Source organism: Triticum urartu, chromosome 2A (assembly GCF_056163025.1).
Source record: "Triticum urartu cultivar PI428250 chromosome 2A, HENAU_Tu73, whole genome shotgun sequence".
In the NCBI taxonomy this organism is placed as follows: domain Eukaryota; kingdom Viridiplantae; phylum Streptophyta; class Magnoliopsida; order Poales; family Poaceae; genus Triticum; species Triticum urartu.
In genome coordinates, this window is record NC_141874.1 from 691,643,052 (window position 1) to 691,659,843 (window position 16,792).

The window sequence follows — 16,792 nt, forward strand, 5'->3', positions numbered from 1 at the left end:
GTGACCGTTCGGGAAGTGAGATGATTTGGAATGATGAGGGGTGATTAGAGATTAAATTGAGCAGTGATGAGGGGTGATTAGAGATTAGAGGTTAAAATAATTCAGAAATTTGAAAATAAAAAAAATTCAAAAAAAATTTCAAAAAAATTTCAAAAAAAAATTAAAAAAAAATCAGGAAATTTCCTTTAGTACCGGTTGGTGTTACCAACCGGGACTAAAGGTGGACCGGCCACGTGGAGGGCCTTTAGTCCCGGTTCTTAGTACCGACACTTTAGTCCCGGTTCCAGAACCGGGACTAAAGGCCCTTACGAACCGGGACTAAAAGCCCTTTTTCTACCAGTATTTGATACTAGTTCAGTTGCTAAGATTAGTAACTCGAAACGTGAGTTGCAGAATAAACAGAGACTAGTTAAGGGTGAAGTGACGATGTGTGTTGGAAGTGGTTCCAAGATTGATATGATCATCATCGCACACTCCCTATACTTTCGGGATTAATGTTGAACCTAAATAAGTGTTATTTGGTGTTTGCGTTGAGCATGAATATGATTTGATCATGTTTATTGTAATACGGTTATTCATTTAAGTAAGAGAATAAATTGTTGTTCTATTTACATGAATAAAACCTTATATGGTTACACACCCAATGAAAATAGTTCATTGGATCTCGATCGTAGTGATACACATATTCATAATATTGAAACCAAAAGATGCAAAGTTAATAATGATAGTGCAACTTATTTGTGGCACTGCCGTTTAGGTCATATTGGTGTAAAGCGCATGAAGAAACTCCATGCTGATGGGATTTTGGAACCACTTGATTATGAATCACTTGGTGCTTACGAACCATGCCTCATGGGCAAGATGACTAAGACTCCGTTCTCCGGAACAATGCAGCAAGCAACAGATTTGTTGGAAATCATGCATACTGATGTATGTGGTCCGATGAATATTGAAGCTCGCAGCAGGTATCATTATTTTGTGATTTTCACAGATGATTTGAGCAAATATGAGTATATCTACTTGATGAAACACAAGTCTGAAATATTTCAAAAGTTCAAAGAATTTCAGAGTGAAGTGGAGAATCATCGTGACAAAAATAAAAGTTTCCACGATATGATCGCAGAAGTAAAATATTTGAGTTACGAGTTTGGCCTTCAGTTAAAACAATGTGAAATAGTTTCACTACTCACGCCACCTGGAACACCACAGTGTAATGGCGTGTCTGAATGTCATAATCGTACTTTACTTGATATGGTGCGATCTATGATGTCTCTTACAGATTTACCGCTATCGTTTTGGGGTTTTGCATTAGAGACATCTACATTCACGTTAAATAGGGCACCATCTAAATCCGTTGAGACAACACCGTATGAACTATGGTTTGGCAAGAAACCTAAGTTGTCGTTTCTTAAAGTTTGGGGTTGTGATGCTTATATGAAAAAGTTTCATCCTGATAAGCTCAAACCCAAATCGGAGAAATATGTCTTCATAGGATACCCAAAGGAGACTGTTGGGTACACCTTCTATCACAGATCCGAAGGCAAGTTATTCATTGCTGAGAATGGATCCTTTCTAGAGAAGGAGTTTCTCTCGAAAGAAGTGAGTGGGAGGAAAGTAGAACTTGATGAGGTAACTGTACATGCTCCCTTATTGGAAAGTAGTTCATCACAGAAATCTGTTCCTGTGACTACTAGACCGATTAGTGAGGAAGCTAATGATGATGATCATGTAACTTCAGATCAAGTTACTACCGAACCTCGTAGGTAAACCAGAGTGAGATCCGCACCAGAGTGGTACGGTAATCCAGTTCTGGAGGTCATGTTACATGACCATGACGAGCCTACAAACTATGAGGAAACGATGATGAGCCCAGGTTCCGTGAAATGGCTTGAGGCCATGAAATCTGAGATAAGATCCATGTATGAGAACAAATTATGGACTTTGATTGACTTGCCCAATGATCGGCGAGCCATTGAGATTAAATGGATCTTCAAGAGGAAGACGGACACTGATAGTAGTGTTACTATCTACAAAGCTAGAATTGTCGCAAAAAGATTTTCGACAAGTTCAAGGTGTTGACTACGATGAGAGTTTCCCACTCGTATCTATGCTTAAGTCTATCCGAATCATGTTAGCAATTGCCGCATTTTATGAAATCCGGCAACTGGATAAAAAAACCGCATTCCTTAATGGATTTATTAAAGAAGAGTTGTATATGATACAACCAGAAGGTTTTGTCAATCCTAAAGGTGCTAACAAAATGTGCAAGCTCCAGTGATCCATCTATGGACTGGTGCAAGCATCTTGGAGTTGGAATATGCGCTTTGATGAGATGATCAAAGCATATAGTTTTATACAGACTTGCGGTGAAGCCTGTATTTACAAGAAAGTGAGTGGGAGCACAACAACATTTCTGATAAGTATATGTGAATGACATATTGTTGATCGGAAACAATGTAGAATTATTCTGCAAAGCATAAAGGAGTGTTTTAAAAGAAGTTTTTCAAAGAAAGACCTCGGTGAAGCTGCTTACATATTAAGCATCAAGATCTATAGATATAGATCAAGACGCTTGATAAGTTTTTTCAATGAGTACATACCTTGACAATATTTTGAAGTAGTTCAAAAATGGAACAGTCAAAGAAAGAGTTCTTGGCTGTGTTACAAGGTGTGAAATTGAGTAAGACTCAAAGCCCGACCACGGCAGAAGATAGAAAGAGAATGAAAGTCATTCCCTATGCCTCAGCCATAGGTTCTATAAAGTATGCCATGCTGTGTACCAGATCTATTGTATACCCTACACTGTGTTAAGCAAGGGAGTACAATAGTGATCTAAGAGTAGATCACTAGACATCGGTCAAAATTATCGTTAGTGGAATAAGGAAATATTTCTCAATTATGGAGGTGACAAAAGGTTCGTCATAAAAAGTTATGTTGATACAAGTTTTGACACAGATCTGGATGACTCTAAGTCTCGATCTAAATACATATTGAAAGTGGGAGCAATTAGCTAGAGTAGCTCCGTGCAGAGCATTGTAGACATAGAATTCGCAAAATACTTATGGATCTGTATGTGACAGACCCGTTGACTACAATTATCTCACAAGCAAAACATGATCACACCTTAGTACTCTTTGGGTGTTAATCACGTAAACGATGTGAACTAGATTACTGACTCTAGTAAACCCTTTGGGTATAGGTCACATGGTGATGTGAACTATTAGTGTTGAATCACATGGCGATGTGAACTAGATTATTGACTCTAGTGCAAGTGGGAGACTGAAGGAAATATGCCCTAGAGGCAATAATAAAGTTATTATTTATTTCCTTATATCATGATAAATGTTTATTATTCATGCTAGAATTGTATTAACCGTAAACATAATACATGTGTGAATACATAGACAAACAGAGTGTCACTAGTATGCCTCTACTTGACTAGCTCGTCAATCGAAGATGGTTATGTTTCCTAACCATGAAGAAAGGAGTTGTTATTTGATTAACGGGATCACATCATTAGAAGAATGATGTGATTGACATGACCCATTCCATTAGCTTAGCACCCAATCGTTTAGTATGTTGCTATTGCTTTCTTCATGACTTATACATGTTCCTATGACTATGAGATTATGCAACTCCTGTTTGCCGGAGGAACACTTTGTGTGCTACCAAACGTCACAACGTAACTGGGTGATTATAAAGGAGCTCTACAGGTGTCTCCAAAGGTAAATGTTGGGTTGGCATATTTCGAGATTAGGATTTGTCACTCCGATTGTCGGAGAGGTATCTCTGGGCCCTCTTGGTAATGAACATCACATAAGCCTTGCAAGCATTGCAACTAATAAGTTAGTTGCGAGATGATGTATTACGAAATGAGTAAAGAGACTTGTCGGTAACAAGATTGAACTAGGTATTGAGATACCGACGATCGAATCTCGGGCAAGTAACATACCGATGACAAAGGGAACAATGTATGTTGTTATGCGGTCTGACCGATAAAGATCTTCGTAGAATATGTGGGAGCCAATATGAGCATCCAGGTTCCGCTATTGGTTATTGACCGGAGACGTGTCTCGGTCATGTCTACATTGTTCTCGAACCCGTAGGGTCCGCACGCTTAAGGTTTCGATGACAGTTATATTATGAGTTTATGAGTTTTGATGTACCGAAGTTAGTTCGGAGTCCCGGATGTGATCACGGGCATGACGAGGAGTCTCGAAATGGTCGAGACATAAAGATTGATATATTGGACGGCTATATTCGGACACCGGAAGTGTTCCGGGTGATTTCAGAGAAAACCGGAGTGCCGGAGGGTTACTGGAACCCCCCCCCCCCCCCCGTGAGACGTAATGGGCCTTATGGGCCCTAGTGGTGAGAGAGAGGGGCGGCCAGGGTGGGCCGCGCGCCCCCTCCCCCTCTGGTCCGAATTGGACTAGGAGAGGGGGGGGCGCCCCCCTTTCCTTCTCCCTCTTCCCCTTCCTTTCCCCCTACTAGTAGGAGTAGGAAAGAGGGGAGTCCTACTCCTACTAGGAGGAGGACTCCTCCTCCTTGGCGCGCCCTAGGGCTGGCCGGCCTCCTCCCCTTGCTCCTTTATATACGGGGGCAGGGGGCACCCCTAGACACACAAGTTGATCTTCATGATCGTTCTCTTAGCCGTGTGCGGTGCCCCCCTCCACCATAATCCTCGATAATATTGTAGCGGTGCTTAGGCGAAGCCCTGCGACAGTAGAACATCAAGATCGTCACCACGCCGTCGTGCTGACGGAACTCTTCCCAGATACTTTGCTGGATCGGAGTCCGGGGATCGTCATCGAGCTGAACGTGTGCTAGAACTCGGAGGTGCCGTAGTTTCGGTGCTTGATCGGTCGGGCCGTGAAGACGTACGACTACATCAACCGCGTTGTCATAACGCTTCCGCTATCGGTCTACGAGGGTACGTAGACAACACTCTCCCCTCTCGTTGCTATGCATCACCATGATCTTGCGTGTGCGTAGGAATTTTTTTGAAACTACTGCATAACCAACAGTCACGTCCCATCCCCGTCTTCACTGCCGTTGATCATCCGCGTCGATCTCGTCGCTGGCACCACCGTGGTGAGCCTCTTGTTCTTATCTTCTTCTGAAAGAAAAAATTCTTACTTTAAATAGATACTTGTCTAATTTTCTTACTTTTATTATTGCTTGTTATTATATAGTGCGATGGTTTTGGTATCCGCCCCCGTCGGCCCTCGTCCTAGCTATGATTCGGATGTGGAATATATTATCTTTTATAACTATTTGGTTCATTTATTGTTTATGACAATTATGCCCATCAAGTTGACATAGATTTTATTTATCTAGGAGGTAGTTGAACCAGAAATTCCAACCGACCCTATTGCCGAGAGGTTAAATTTAGTTGAAGAAGAAAACAATTATTTGAAGGAAAAAAAATTGAGGAGGAGGAGATGATATTGGAGTTGCATGTTGCGGATGTCGTTGATGATCATAAGATCAAGATGGACGCAATGCGGTTAAAGATTAGAAAGATTAGAAAATATGACATTCATACCAAGGCTTGGTATCATTATGCAGTTGGATCAATTGTTACCTTGATTGTGATTATGATCGCATTTGTTGTTGCATTGAAAGGTTTTACATAGTTTCAATATATGGTTTAATTAGATGCTCTGGAGAGCTATATGTTGTTCAATGAGAACTATGTATGTACTTTTGTTTTAATGTGATGATGAACTTCTATTAATTTTGTCACTTATCTATCCATGTGAATCTGTAATGGTTTTTGACACACATAATTATATGTAATGCACACAGATGAACTGGCAATGGATGTACGGTGACAGACACACCTCCGAGTACGTTAAGTGGCTGAGGCAAACAAGCAGAATGGTTTTATGTGTTGTCCATGCCCTATATGTGGGAATACGAAGTCTTACTCTGATCAGAAAAATCCTTCACACCCACCTGCTTTATAAGGGTTCATGTCACACTATAATGTTTGGACCAGGCACGGAGAAATAGGGGTTATGATGGAAGACATCGAAGAAGAAGAGGACGATGACAACTATGTGCCCCCGGAATACGGTGCACTAGTAGAAAAGGGGGCTTTCGTTCGGCCCTGGCCAACCCATTAGTCCCGGTTCTTCCACGAACCAGGACCAATGGATGCATTCGTCCCGGTTCATGAGCCCAGGGGGCCGGCCGGGGCCTCGTGGGCATCGGTCCCAGTTCATATGGACCCATTTGTCCCCGTTCCAGGTACGAACCGGTTCCAATGGGCCTCGCTCCGGGCCCACAAACATTGGTCCCAGTTCTTGGCTCGAACCGGGACAGAAGGCTAGGCTTTAGTCCCGGTTCCAGCCACGAACCGGGACAAATGATTTGCCTATATATACCCCGTCGCCGCAGCAGAGCACTTCACAGTGCTCTGTTTTTTCTAGCCGGCGAGGAGAGGGCACTTGGGTGCTCTATCTCACCTCCTATGCACACGAGGTGTTCGATGAAATGCCCGAGCCACGCTAGTTAAGCTTTCTCCTCTCGAAGCTCGACCTCCAAGCTCCATTTTCCCCGAGATTTGTCTAGGTTTAGCGGTCCGTCATGTCCCGTCCCCGTCTTCACCACCGTCAATCGCCCGCGCCGATCTCGTAGCCTGCACCACTGTGGTGAGCCTCTTATCTTCTTCTGAAAGAAAGAAATTCTTAGTTTAGATAGATACTTGTCTAATTTTCTTACTTTTATTATTGCTTGTTATTATATAGTGCGATGGTTTTGGTATCCGCCCTCGTCGGCCCTCGTCCTGGCTATGATTCAGATGTGGAATATATTATCTTTTATAATTATTTGGTTCATTTATTGTTTATGACAATTATGACCATCAAGTTGACATAGATTTTATTTATGTAGGAGGTAGTTGAACCGGAAATTCCAACCGACCCTATTGTCGAGAGGTTAAATTTAGTTGAAGAAGAAAACAATTACTTGAAGGAAAAAATAAAAAAATTGAGGAGGAGAAGATGATATTGGAGTTGCATGTTGCGGATGTCGTCGATGATCACAATATCAAGATGGATGCAATGCGGTTGAAGATGAGAAAGATTAGAAAATATGTCATTCATACCGAGGCTTGGTATCATTATGCCGTTGGATCATTTTTTTACCTTGGTTGTGATTATGATCGCATTTATTGTTGCATTGAAAGGTTTCACATAGTTTCAATGTATGGTTTAACTTGATGCTCTGGAGAGCTATATGTTGTTCAATGAGAACTATGTATGTACTTTGTTTTTAATGTGATGATGAACTTATATTAATTTGGTCACTTATATATCCATGTGAATCTGTAATGGTTTTTGACACACATAATGTGATGATGAACTTCAATTATTTTGGTCACTTATCTATCCATGTGGCTTTGAATGGTGCATTTTGAACATACAAAATGTCTGGAGTTGAAATAAGTTCAAATAAATGAAATCCCTTTGTAACAGATGAGTTTTCGTCGGAAACACTGATACTTCGAAAGAGATTGTCCATTTTGTAGATGAAGTGCATCCAGTTTTTGTCGTGACCCTCTCAACTTTTTAGTACATGCTATGTGGGTGAAATGCTGACACCATGCCAACTTTCAACCTTTTTAGAGTTCATTTGTAGTGCTTTTCAATTTCAGGGTCATTCAGCTCAAAAAAATCAGTAAATGCATGAGAAATAACAAATGAACTCAGAAAGGGTTGAAAATTGATGATGTGGCTTTGAATGGGGCATTTTGAACACACAAGATTTGTGGAGTACAAATAAGTTCAAAAAAAATAAAATCCCTTTGTAACAGACGAGTTTCCATATGAAACCCTTATACTTTGAAAGAGATTGTCTATTTTGTACATGAAGTGCATCCAGTTTTTTCCATAACCCTCTCTACTTTCTTGCACATGCTATGTGGATGAAATGATGACACCATGCCAACTTTCAACCTTTTCAGAGTTCATTTGTAGCGATTTTCAGTTTCAAGGTTATTCAGCTCAAAAAAATCAGTAAATGCATGAAAAATAACAAATGAAGTCAGAAAGGGTTGAAAATTGATGATGTGGCTTTGAATGGTGCATTTTGAACACAGAAAAAGTATGGAGTTCAAATAAGTTCAAAAAAATGAAATCCCTTTGTAACAGACGAGTTTCCGTATGAAACCCTAATACTTCGAAAGAGATTGTCCGTTTTGTACACGAAGTGCATCCATTTTTTGCCGTAAGCCTCTCTACTTTCTTGCACATGCTATGTGGGTGAAATGATGATACCATGCCAACTTTCAACTTTTTCAGAGTTAATTTGTAGTGCTTTTCAATTTCAGGGGCTTATAGCTTAAAATAATCAGTAAATGCATGAAAAATAACAAATGAAGTCAGAAAGGGTTGAACATTGATGATGTGGCTTTGAATGGTGCATTTTGAACATAGAAAAAGTATGGAGTTCAAATAAGTTCAAGAAAATGAAATCCCTTTGTAACAGACGAGTTTCCGTATGAAACCCTGATACTTCGAAAGAGATTGTCCATTTTGTACACGAAGTGCATCCAGTTTTTTTCATAAGCCTCTCTACTTTCTTGCACATGCTATGTCGGTGAAATGATGATACCATGCCAACTTTCAACCTTTTCAGAGTTCATTTGTAGTGATTTTCAATTTCAGGGTCTTATAGCTCAAAATAATCAGTAAATGAATGAAAAATAACAAATGAAGTCAGAAAGGGTTGAAAACTGATGATGTGGTTTTGAATGGTGCATTTTGAACACAGAAAAAGTATGGAGTTCAAATAAGTTCAAAAAAATGAAATCCCTTTGTAATAGATGAGTTTCCGTATGAAACCCTCATACTTCGAAAGAGATTGTCCATTTTGTACACGAAGTGCATCCAGTTTGTTGTAAGTAGAAACAAAACAAAAAATAGAATTATCAAAGTATTTTCTCTGGCAATTCCCCGAACAGTTTCCGGATAGGGTGAGCATCGTAGGAGCGGATGGTACCTGCCCGGCGGTCGGAGGAGAGTTGTGGAACAATGACAGAGGAGAAGCGACATGGAGCCCGGGTGTAACGTTGGAGGTTACGGGCTCGTTGAGTTCTGGCAGGGCCGCAGGGATGTGTCATGGCGGTCAGGGTGGTGGAGCAGCGATGAAGGTAAGAGAGAAAAACGGAAGGAGAGAAAATGGGAGGATGATGGCACGAGGGCTAGGAGGGATTTTGTGTGGCTGGGGGTGTCGGAGTCTTCCGTGGCTGTTGTCTAAACTGCCACAAAGCCCACCGTTTTGTCCCAGACTTACCGAAAAAAGCATGTCCGTACCACTCGACGGACCGATACATACCCGCGTTGAATGATACAACACATCTGGACCACATAGTCCAAACGGTTACGGACGGTTCGAGGGTCGGCTTTAAAGATGCCCTTACAGTTCTGTGGATCGACTCAATTCTCCATAGATTGCAGCTGTCACCAGTGTGCACACTAGGACTTCATCCGAGGTCAGCTGGCCACAAGCCACCATCAATGCATGAGTGTTGAAAGTTTTTTTTTGGTTAACTAGTAAGCGTGCACGTGCAACGCACGAAACATAATCAACAATAAATATATCTATTTTAAATTTTAGCTTCCATGGAATTTAATGTCCACATACCACAAGATGGCATGTATGATTATGGGATTTTATATATTCAATTATTTACCAATAGTTTTACAAGATTTTCAAAATCGGCAAATGATGACGAGTGAAAATTTCTATGTGAAATCCTTGTGCAAGACCTGATGATAAAAAATGAGACCTTCCCTACAAAAATCAGAACACAGTTGTATTGGACACACCCGTTAAACAAATTGAGCAAACCTGTTCACTCTCAGTCTCTCCACCGCCCCCGCGAGGTACGCCCAATTCTCCATGCCATTCCCCATTCCCCTGCTCCCTAGCTCCCCCTTTCCACCTAGGCCACCCCTCCCCTTCGTCCCCAGAGGCGGCGCGAGGTACGCACGCCCCTTCTCGTTGATCCGGTCCCAGAAGTCCCTGAGGAGGCACTCGAGCTCGGCATGGTCGTGAGCGACCCAGCGCAAGAGGACGTCCGAGATACGGTGGCGCAGGATTCATCTCATCCGCATCCGCGGCCGTGGCCATCCCGCACTGGCGTTGCCTGGGCACGGAGCAGGCCCCGACGCCTCACCAACTAGAGTGGTCCGGGCACTTTGCTTTCACCGGCGAGCTGCCCGTGCCTGCCCCCAGATGCCCGTTGGCCCTTGGAGGGGGAAGAGTCGAACAAGCAAGCGCTGGTAGGGGAGGAGACGAAGAGGAGGCAGAATGGGGTTCTGGCGGTGGGGATCACCGCATGCATCGCGCTCATCATCGCCTTTGCCTCCTGCAAGAACTCTTGCTCCGCGCGCCAGTGGCAGCTGGTAAGCCCATGCGTAACTACAAAATTTCAGAATTTGGTTCTACTAACTATAATACTTCTTACTATGAGCAGCTACTAACTATAGTATCTGGTTGTACTAACTAAATTTCTTCCAATGGGGTGTAGTGACCGGCAGCCGGTAACTTAGTTGGTTACACAGGGAGTACAAAATTGCAGATATAGCTTAACTCAACTGATAGTGTAATATATCATCCTATGAGTAGCAGCAATTATATCTTTTGTTATGAATATAGACCAGATTTAAGATCTGATGCTTACATTACTATTAAGCATATGTAATGAACTCTTTATCCATGTTGTCGGTACTGTAAACTCTTTTCTCCGTGTTGTTCCTATTTTACCTTTTCCGTAGCGAGATACAGTGGTACATACAAAGGTCTGAACTGAAATGGACAGTTGTAGTTCTCATTGCAGAGTGGTACTCCCTCTGTAAAGAAATATAGGACCCTCTTATATTTCTTTATGGGAAGATTATTTGTTTGCTTTACATTATTGAAAAAAGAACTGTTTGCTTTACAAGGTTTTAGGTTTCCTTTTAGGTGTTGTTGTCAAAATTATAGCTTAATCTGTTGATGGATATAGTGTATTGAAGTATGATAGGGATCTATGGTATTTCTCCTCTGCATGGACCAAGGGATATGTGAAATTGACAAGGAAAAGAAAACTTCAGAAGTGAACACCTGTGATAGGTATTGTTTTTATTTCACTATTACTAAGGTGTCGCCTGATAGCTACATCTCTTCCATACATACATATATGGTTATTTCAGTCAGGTGCTCAATTTGATTTTTAAAGTCAGTGCCCGTCAATACTTTCTTTCGCTAATCAAGTTTTCATCTAATAGATCTAAATAGATGGAAACATAAGTTTTCATTCACAAACAATAAGGATTTAGATTAATATTGAACATCATACATGTATAGAAATCAGAGGCTTGGTTTCCTTGTGGTGCAGAATATCTGCTAAATTTCGGGTAGTGTCATCCAGGGGCCCAACATATGGCATGCAATGATTCCAACCAGTCTTCCTACGTGGGAAGAATAGTGGATATGACAATGGGTTGTCGCACCCCTAGTATGCTCTAATATATAGGGGCCGGTCTCCCCTTTTTCCATGCACGACAACACTGTCAAAGTAATTTTGTGGGCGCTCCCTTCAACCCATATTTCTACCACTTGAGAAGTCGTTCTGGCATTGTACCTTCGTTGATCCAAGTTGATATCTGTGTATAGTGAGATTTTGTACTCATGTAGATTCGGTACAAACCCAAGGCTGTCGAAAGCTTGCGCATAAGGGTTACACTCTAGTATTTGCAGAATCTTCTGTATGAGGTCAATATTAAGATCTGGGGACCTATTAGCCATGTGAACCAAATCCTGATATGTATCAAAAAATGTACACTTGAGGGTGCTAAAATGGAAATTACACTATGGACATACCTTGATCCACAAATATTCTACCTTCTTCATTAGGTTCATGGTATGCAGCTTCTCCATTATGCAATGGCTCCAAGCAGTCTAGTAGGCAATATATTTACCAATCATAAATGCAGGAAATTTATAAATGAAGACCTTCATATGTGAAGATTAATTATATATAATGTGTTGTACCTTCTAATTCGGTTTTGTCAGCAATGGGCTCAAACATTCCATATGGATCATCTGTCTGGTCGTTGCCCACTATGGAAAATCATAAGATCAGTAGAGCACAACAATGTACGTATTCTAGTAGACGTAGGATCGGCAAAAGTAATTAGCAATTTTGTAGTGTTTTGAGTACCATGCGGAGACGGTTCGACAAGGACTCTTGTATCATTATCCGGCGTATTTTCAAGTTGATTGGAGCCGGTAAAAGGATCCATACCTGAACAAAGGAAAGAAAACCCAGATTGATGGTCAAATAAACATTGTCGACACATTTGTATCATAATTAAATCGATGAACTAACCTGCATCTTCAATGGTGTAATCTGGGTCACGTATTCTGCTGAGTTGGGGTACCTTAACCCCTGAAATTTGGATGTGAAGGCCTGCATTCATAGTAAATTTTATCCACAAGTTAGCACATGAGCAACAACAAAAACAGTAGCACAAATTAGGAATTGGTTGATGATACTCAACCAATGTTTGGTTGTTGCTTAAATCCTGAAATGGGGTGCGTGCCGCCGCATGACTGGGAGATGACATACCGTCGCCTTCATGTGAATATTCATGTCATTAAATTGTTACCAGCATGGATATTGTGCATATAGTCATGAGCATCAACACGACTGGGAGATGGCATACCGTCGCCTTCATGTGAATATTCATGTCATTAAATTGTTACAAGCATGGATATTGTGCATATAATCATGAACATCAACATGAGACGCTGGTTTTATATTACTGACAGGCAGAGAAGCAATATCTATTTCATCTCTGTAAACATACCACATTGTCCTTTTTATTGATATTGTGTTTCAGCGGAGTCATACACTATGCACACGTCACTGTTGTAAATTCTGAAAGCCAACTTTTTCCTGATAGCAGGAGCAAGAGATAGGGTGCATGATGTATAGCTAGAAAAACGGATAAGGTGCAACGGCTTATTATTTAGAACTCTATTCTCAAACATCCAATCATGAGAAATGTTGCAACAGATGGGAAGAAGTCGAACCTGAAGAAGTGCACTGAAGAATCACAGCTGCGTGTGGCCAGTTGGTTCAGGGGACACGCGCGGGCGTCTGTACAGGGCGGCCGCGGACGCGGGCGCGGCGGCAAGACCGGGTTCGGGGTAGGCTCTATCTCTCCTGGGCACTGGCTACAATCAGCGATGGCGGTCATGCATGGAGGCGACTAAGCGGTGCGGCGAGGTCGCCGTGCAAGCAGGAGACGCTGTTGGTGGCCGGCGTCTGACACCAAGTCGCCATTGTGCCAGACGGTGAGGTCGAGGTCAAGGGCGTGGAGTTGCCTTAGTTTGCGATCATATTTCCATGATTGTAGGGGCTGCGAGACTGGTAATTCCAATACAAGAGCGTGGAGTTCCCTTAGTTTGCGATCTGATTTCCGTGATAGTAGGAGGGGCCACAGGACTGGTAGTTCCAATACCCTCTCTTGGTGAAGCACGGTCAGTCATTGGAAATTGCTACGTGCACACCATAGAGGTATTGGATCAATGAGGGCTGTTAGATTTAAAATTGTGGGGTCAATCGTGTGGTGCTGATTGGTTTGTGCGGGGTTGTGGGACTAATTGCAGGATGCACATAGAAAAGTTCTTGTTTAATTGTTCAATAGTAGTGTAGATGTAGAGTAGATGTAGATCAATGAGGGCTGTTAGATTTAGAATTGTGGGGTCAATCGTGTGATGCTGATTGGGTTGTGCGGGGTTATGGGATTAATTGCGGGGTGCATATAGAAAAGTTCTTGTTTGGTTGTTTAAGAGTAGTGTAGATAGGTTTGGAATTGCTTATCAAGCTTACCACGCGATAACGTCGGCGCCAGCTTACCACCCACGGTCCAGCAATTTCCGAATGTCGCAGTCTCTCCGATGTATATACCCGGCTCCAACGTGAGTACCATAATATCCTTGATTGATTAAACTTAATAATTTAATAACAGTTCAAATGAACGGCTGGAATAATTACTGGAAAGTACCCCGTGGTATCAATCATCAGTGTAAAAGAGCTCTTTGAAAATACTACGTGGAAAAACTCCTGCCAAGGGGACTCCCTACAGCCGCCGCCTCTTCCTCCTCCTAAAAAAGCAGTTAGGGTTTCTGCCTCTTGTCAGCTCCGACGCAGATCCGCCTCGTCTCCGGTGGCCCTAGGGCTATGGAGATGCAGTGGATCCTGCCAAGGGCCAGTGGGAGTGCTTCGTTTTTAGTCGTTTCTTTTAATTTTGTTAGGGTTTGTGTTCTGCTCACAAAGACGAAACGGCGGCGGCTTTCTGAAGATGGATTAAAGGTCTTCCCGCCTAGCCCCTGGTCCAGTGGTGCGTGCGTCTAGCATCGTTGGTGAGCGTATGGAGGTGTGTCTTCGGCGGATCTATTTTTGGTGGATTTGCTCGGATCTCGTTGGTGTTCGTCTACGTTCGTGTGTCTTCGGATTGGATCCTTCCGATCTATGTTCTTCATCTGCGGCGATTACTGTTCTAGTGCGCTGGTCCTATGGGGCCTTAGCACGACGACTTCCCGACTGTCTAGTACAACAAGTTGTCCCCGACTCTGATGATGGAGGGGCAATGACGGCGGCGCGCCTTCGGCTCGCTTCAGTGCTTGTAGTCGTCGCTAGATGATCTACGGATCTGGATGCAATTTTTATTATTTTTGGTATTCGCTGTACTGCCAGGATTGAAGATGAATACATAGAAAGATTTTCCGCAAAAAAAAAGAAAAAAATACTACGCGAACACCATTGTTTTGGAAAGAAGCACATGAAAAATATTAGCCTGTTTTAACCGAAAAACATTGAAGTTTTAAACAGAGAAAAGGAAACGAAAAACAGAAGTTTTGCCCCTGGGCCTGGCCCATGTGAGCGCCCGTGTCCACCCCGCTCGAACGCAGCGCCCGTATCTGTCCGTCAAACAAAAAAACAGCCCCGTGATCTTCTACCGTTCCGTTTTGATTCTTGTTCGGTATACCAGCAGCTATCGGATTCCTTAGTTTGGGTACAACCGACGTGTGTATATAAAGACGGCAAGGCGTGCATCCTATGTTCAAATCTTCAAAAATGCTAAACATACAGATCTTTGCATGAGTTTTACAGGGACCTTCACTCTAATTTGCTCCCTCCCCCCTTCCTGATTTTTAGGTGGGTGGGGCCCCTTCCTCACCTTAATCAAATGATTAGTTGACAGCTTCACACTTGTCCGTAAAGCCCTGTAAAGAGCCCGTCGATGTAGCATTACTGCCAAATCTCACACGTCCGAGACCAACGACGACCCTGAGTTTGATGGTGAGTTATCACCCTTGATTCTCCACCTTTGTCTCTCCGGGTTCCCTTGATTCGACATGTCTAGCAGCTCGGCCTCGTCGGCTAACTACGATGAGTACCCAGTGAAGATATCCTCGTCAAGATCCCTGGCGAACACCGTTACCATGGCACACAACTTCAAGATCACCAGTTACTCGCTGCTCGACGGCTTTCATCCTGGCGACTACATTTGCTCGAGAAGGTTCAGCGCCGGTGGTTACGACTGGTGTATCAGGTTCTACCCCGACAGACAGACGGAGGAGGATGCTTTCTACACCTCGGCCTTCCTGTGTCTATGCAGAGGAGAACCATGGCCGGGCGTGAGAGCCAAGTACACTTTGAGTTTATTGGATAGAGACGGGAATGCGACCATACGAAGAAGCGCCTTAAGACATATCTTTGCGTCCTCGGGTTGTTATTATGGCTATAGTAGGTTCTTCTTCAAGAAGCACATCGACGATGACTGCTTCACAATCAGGTGCGTCTTGACCGTCAGCATACAACACACGGAGGACCGGAGCGTGGTCGTCATCCCCCGATCGGACCTCCACGACCACCTGGTAGACATGCTGGAGGGCCGGGAAGGCACGAACGTGACATTCAACGTGGGCGACCAGTTGTTCCACGCTCATAGGTGCATGCTGGCTGCACGATCGTCGGTGTTCAAGGCGGAGCTCTTCAGCAGAATGGAGGAGAACACTACTCGACACATCAAGTCGACGATATGGAGCCTGCCATCTTCCAGGCCCTCCTCCACTTCATCTACACCGATACCTTCCCACATAACAGTGGTATAGAGAAGAATGTGCCACTGGAACACTTGTTCGTTGCCGCGGATTGGTATGGCCTGGATAGGCTTGCGACAATGTGTGAACAAAGGCTATGCAACAGCATTGATGTGCACACATTTGCCACCACACTTGCCTTAGCGGAGCAGCACCAATGCGTGCAACTCAAGCAAGCATGCCTTAGATTCATGTCCTCTCATGATGTACTCAGTGACATCCAGGAGACCGATGGATTCAAGCATCTCATATCCAGCTGCCCTTCGGTTGTAGGGGACATCATAAACAACATCGCCGTGTGGTAGGGCTGCCAAAAGCGCTCGAGTCAAAGCCACTCACAGCGATTCGTCTTCTAGCTACACCGGAGATTGACTCCAAAATAAATTAGTAGAACATGAGTCTATTTAATTTGTAGCTCAGGTTGAAAATGAGGCGAGTTTGCACCAATGTTAGCTCTCGCTTGATTCTGGTCGACATAGCATAGTTGAAGTAGCGGAACATATAAGACCTATGCTTTGCAATATACTGATTTTTCCTTTGAGAATTGCAATATATTGATGCAACTATCATTTCCATAATTTTATTGTATCAAGCTTATATATTTCTAGAACACACACCCTAT

The 16,792-nt window shown here is 43.0% G+C and overlaps 1 pseudogene; it reads left to right on the forward strand.

The window, feature by feature from the left end:
• Positions 1 to 15,423: 15,423 nt before the first annotated feature.
• LOC125537945 (BTB/POZ and MATH domain-containing protein 3-like) lies at positions 15,424 to 16,542 on the forward strand (annotated as a pseudogene).
• The last annotated feature ends 250 nt before the right edge of the window (positions 16,543 to 16,792 follow it).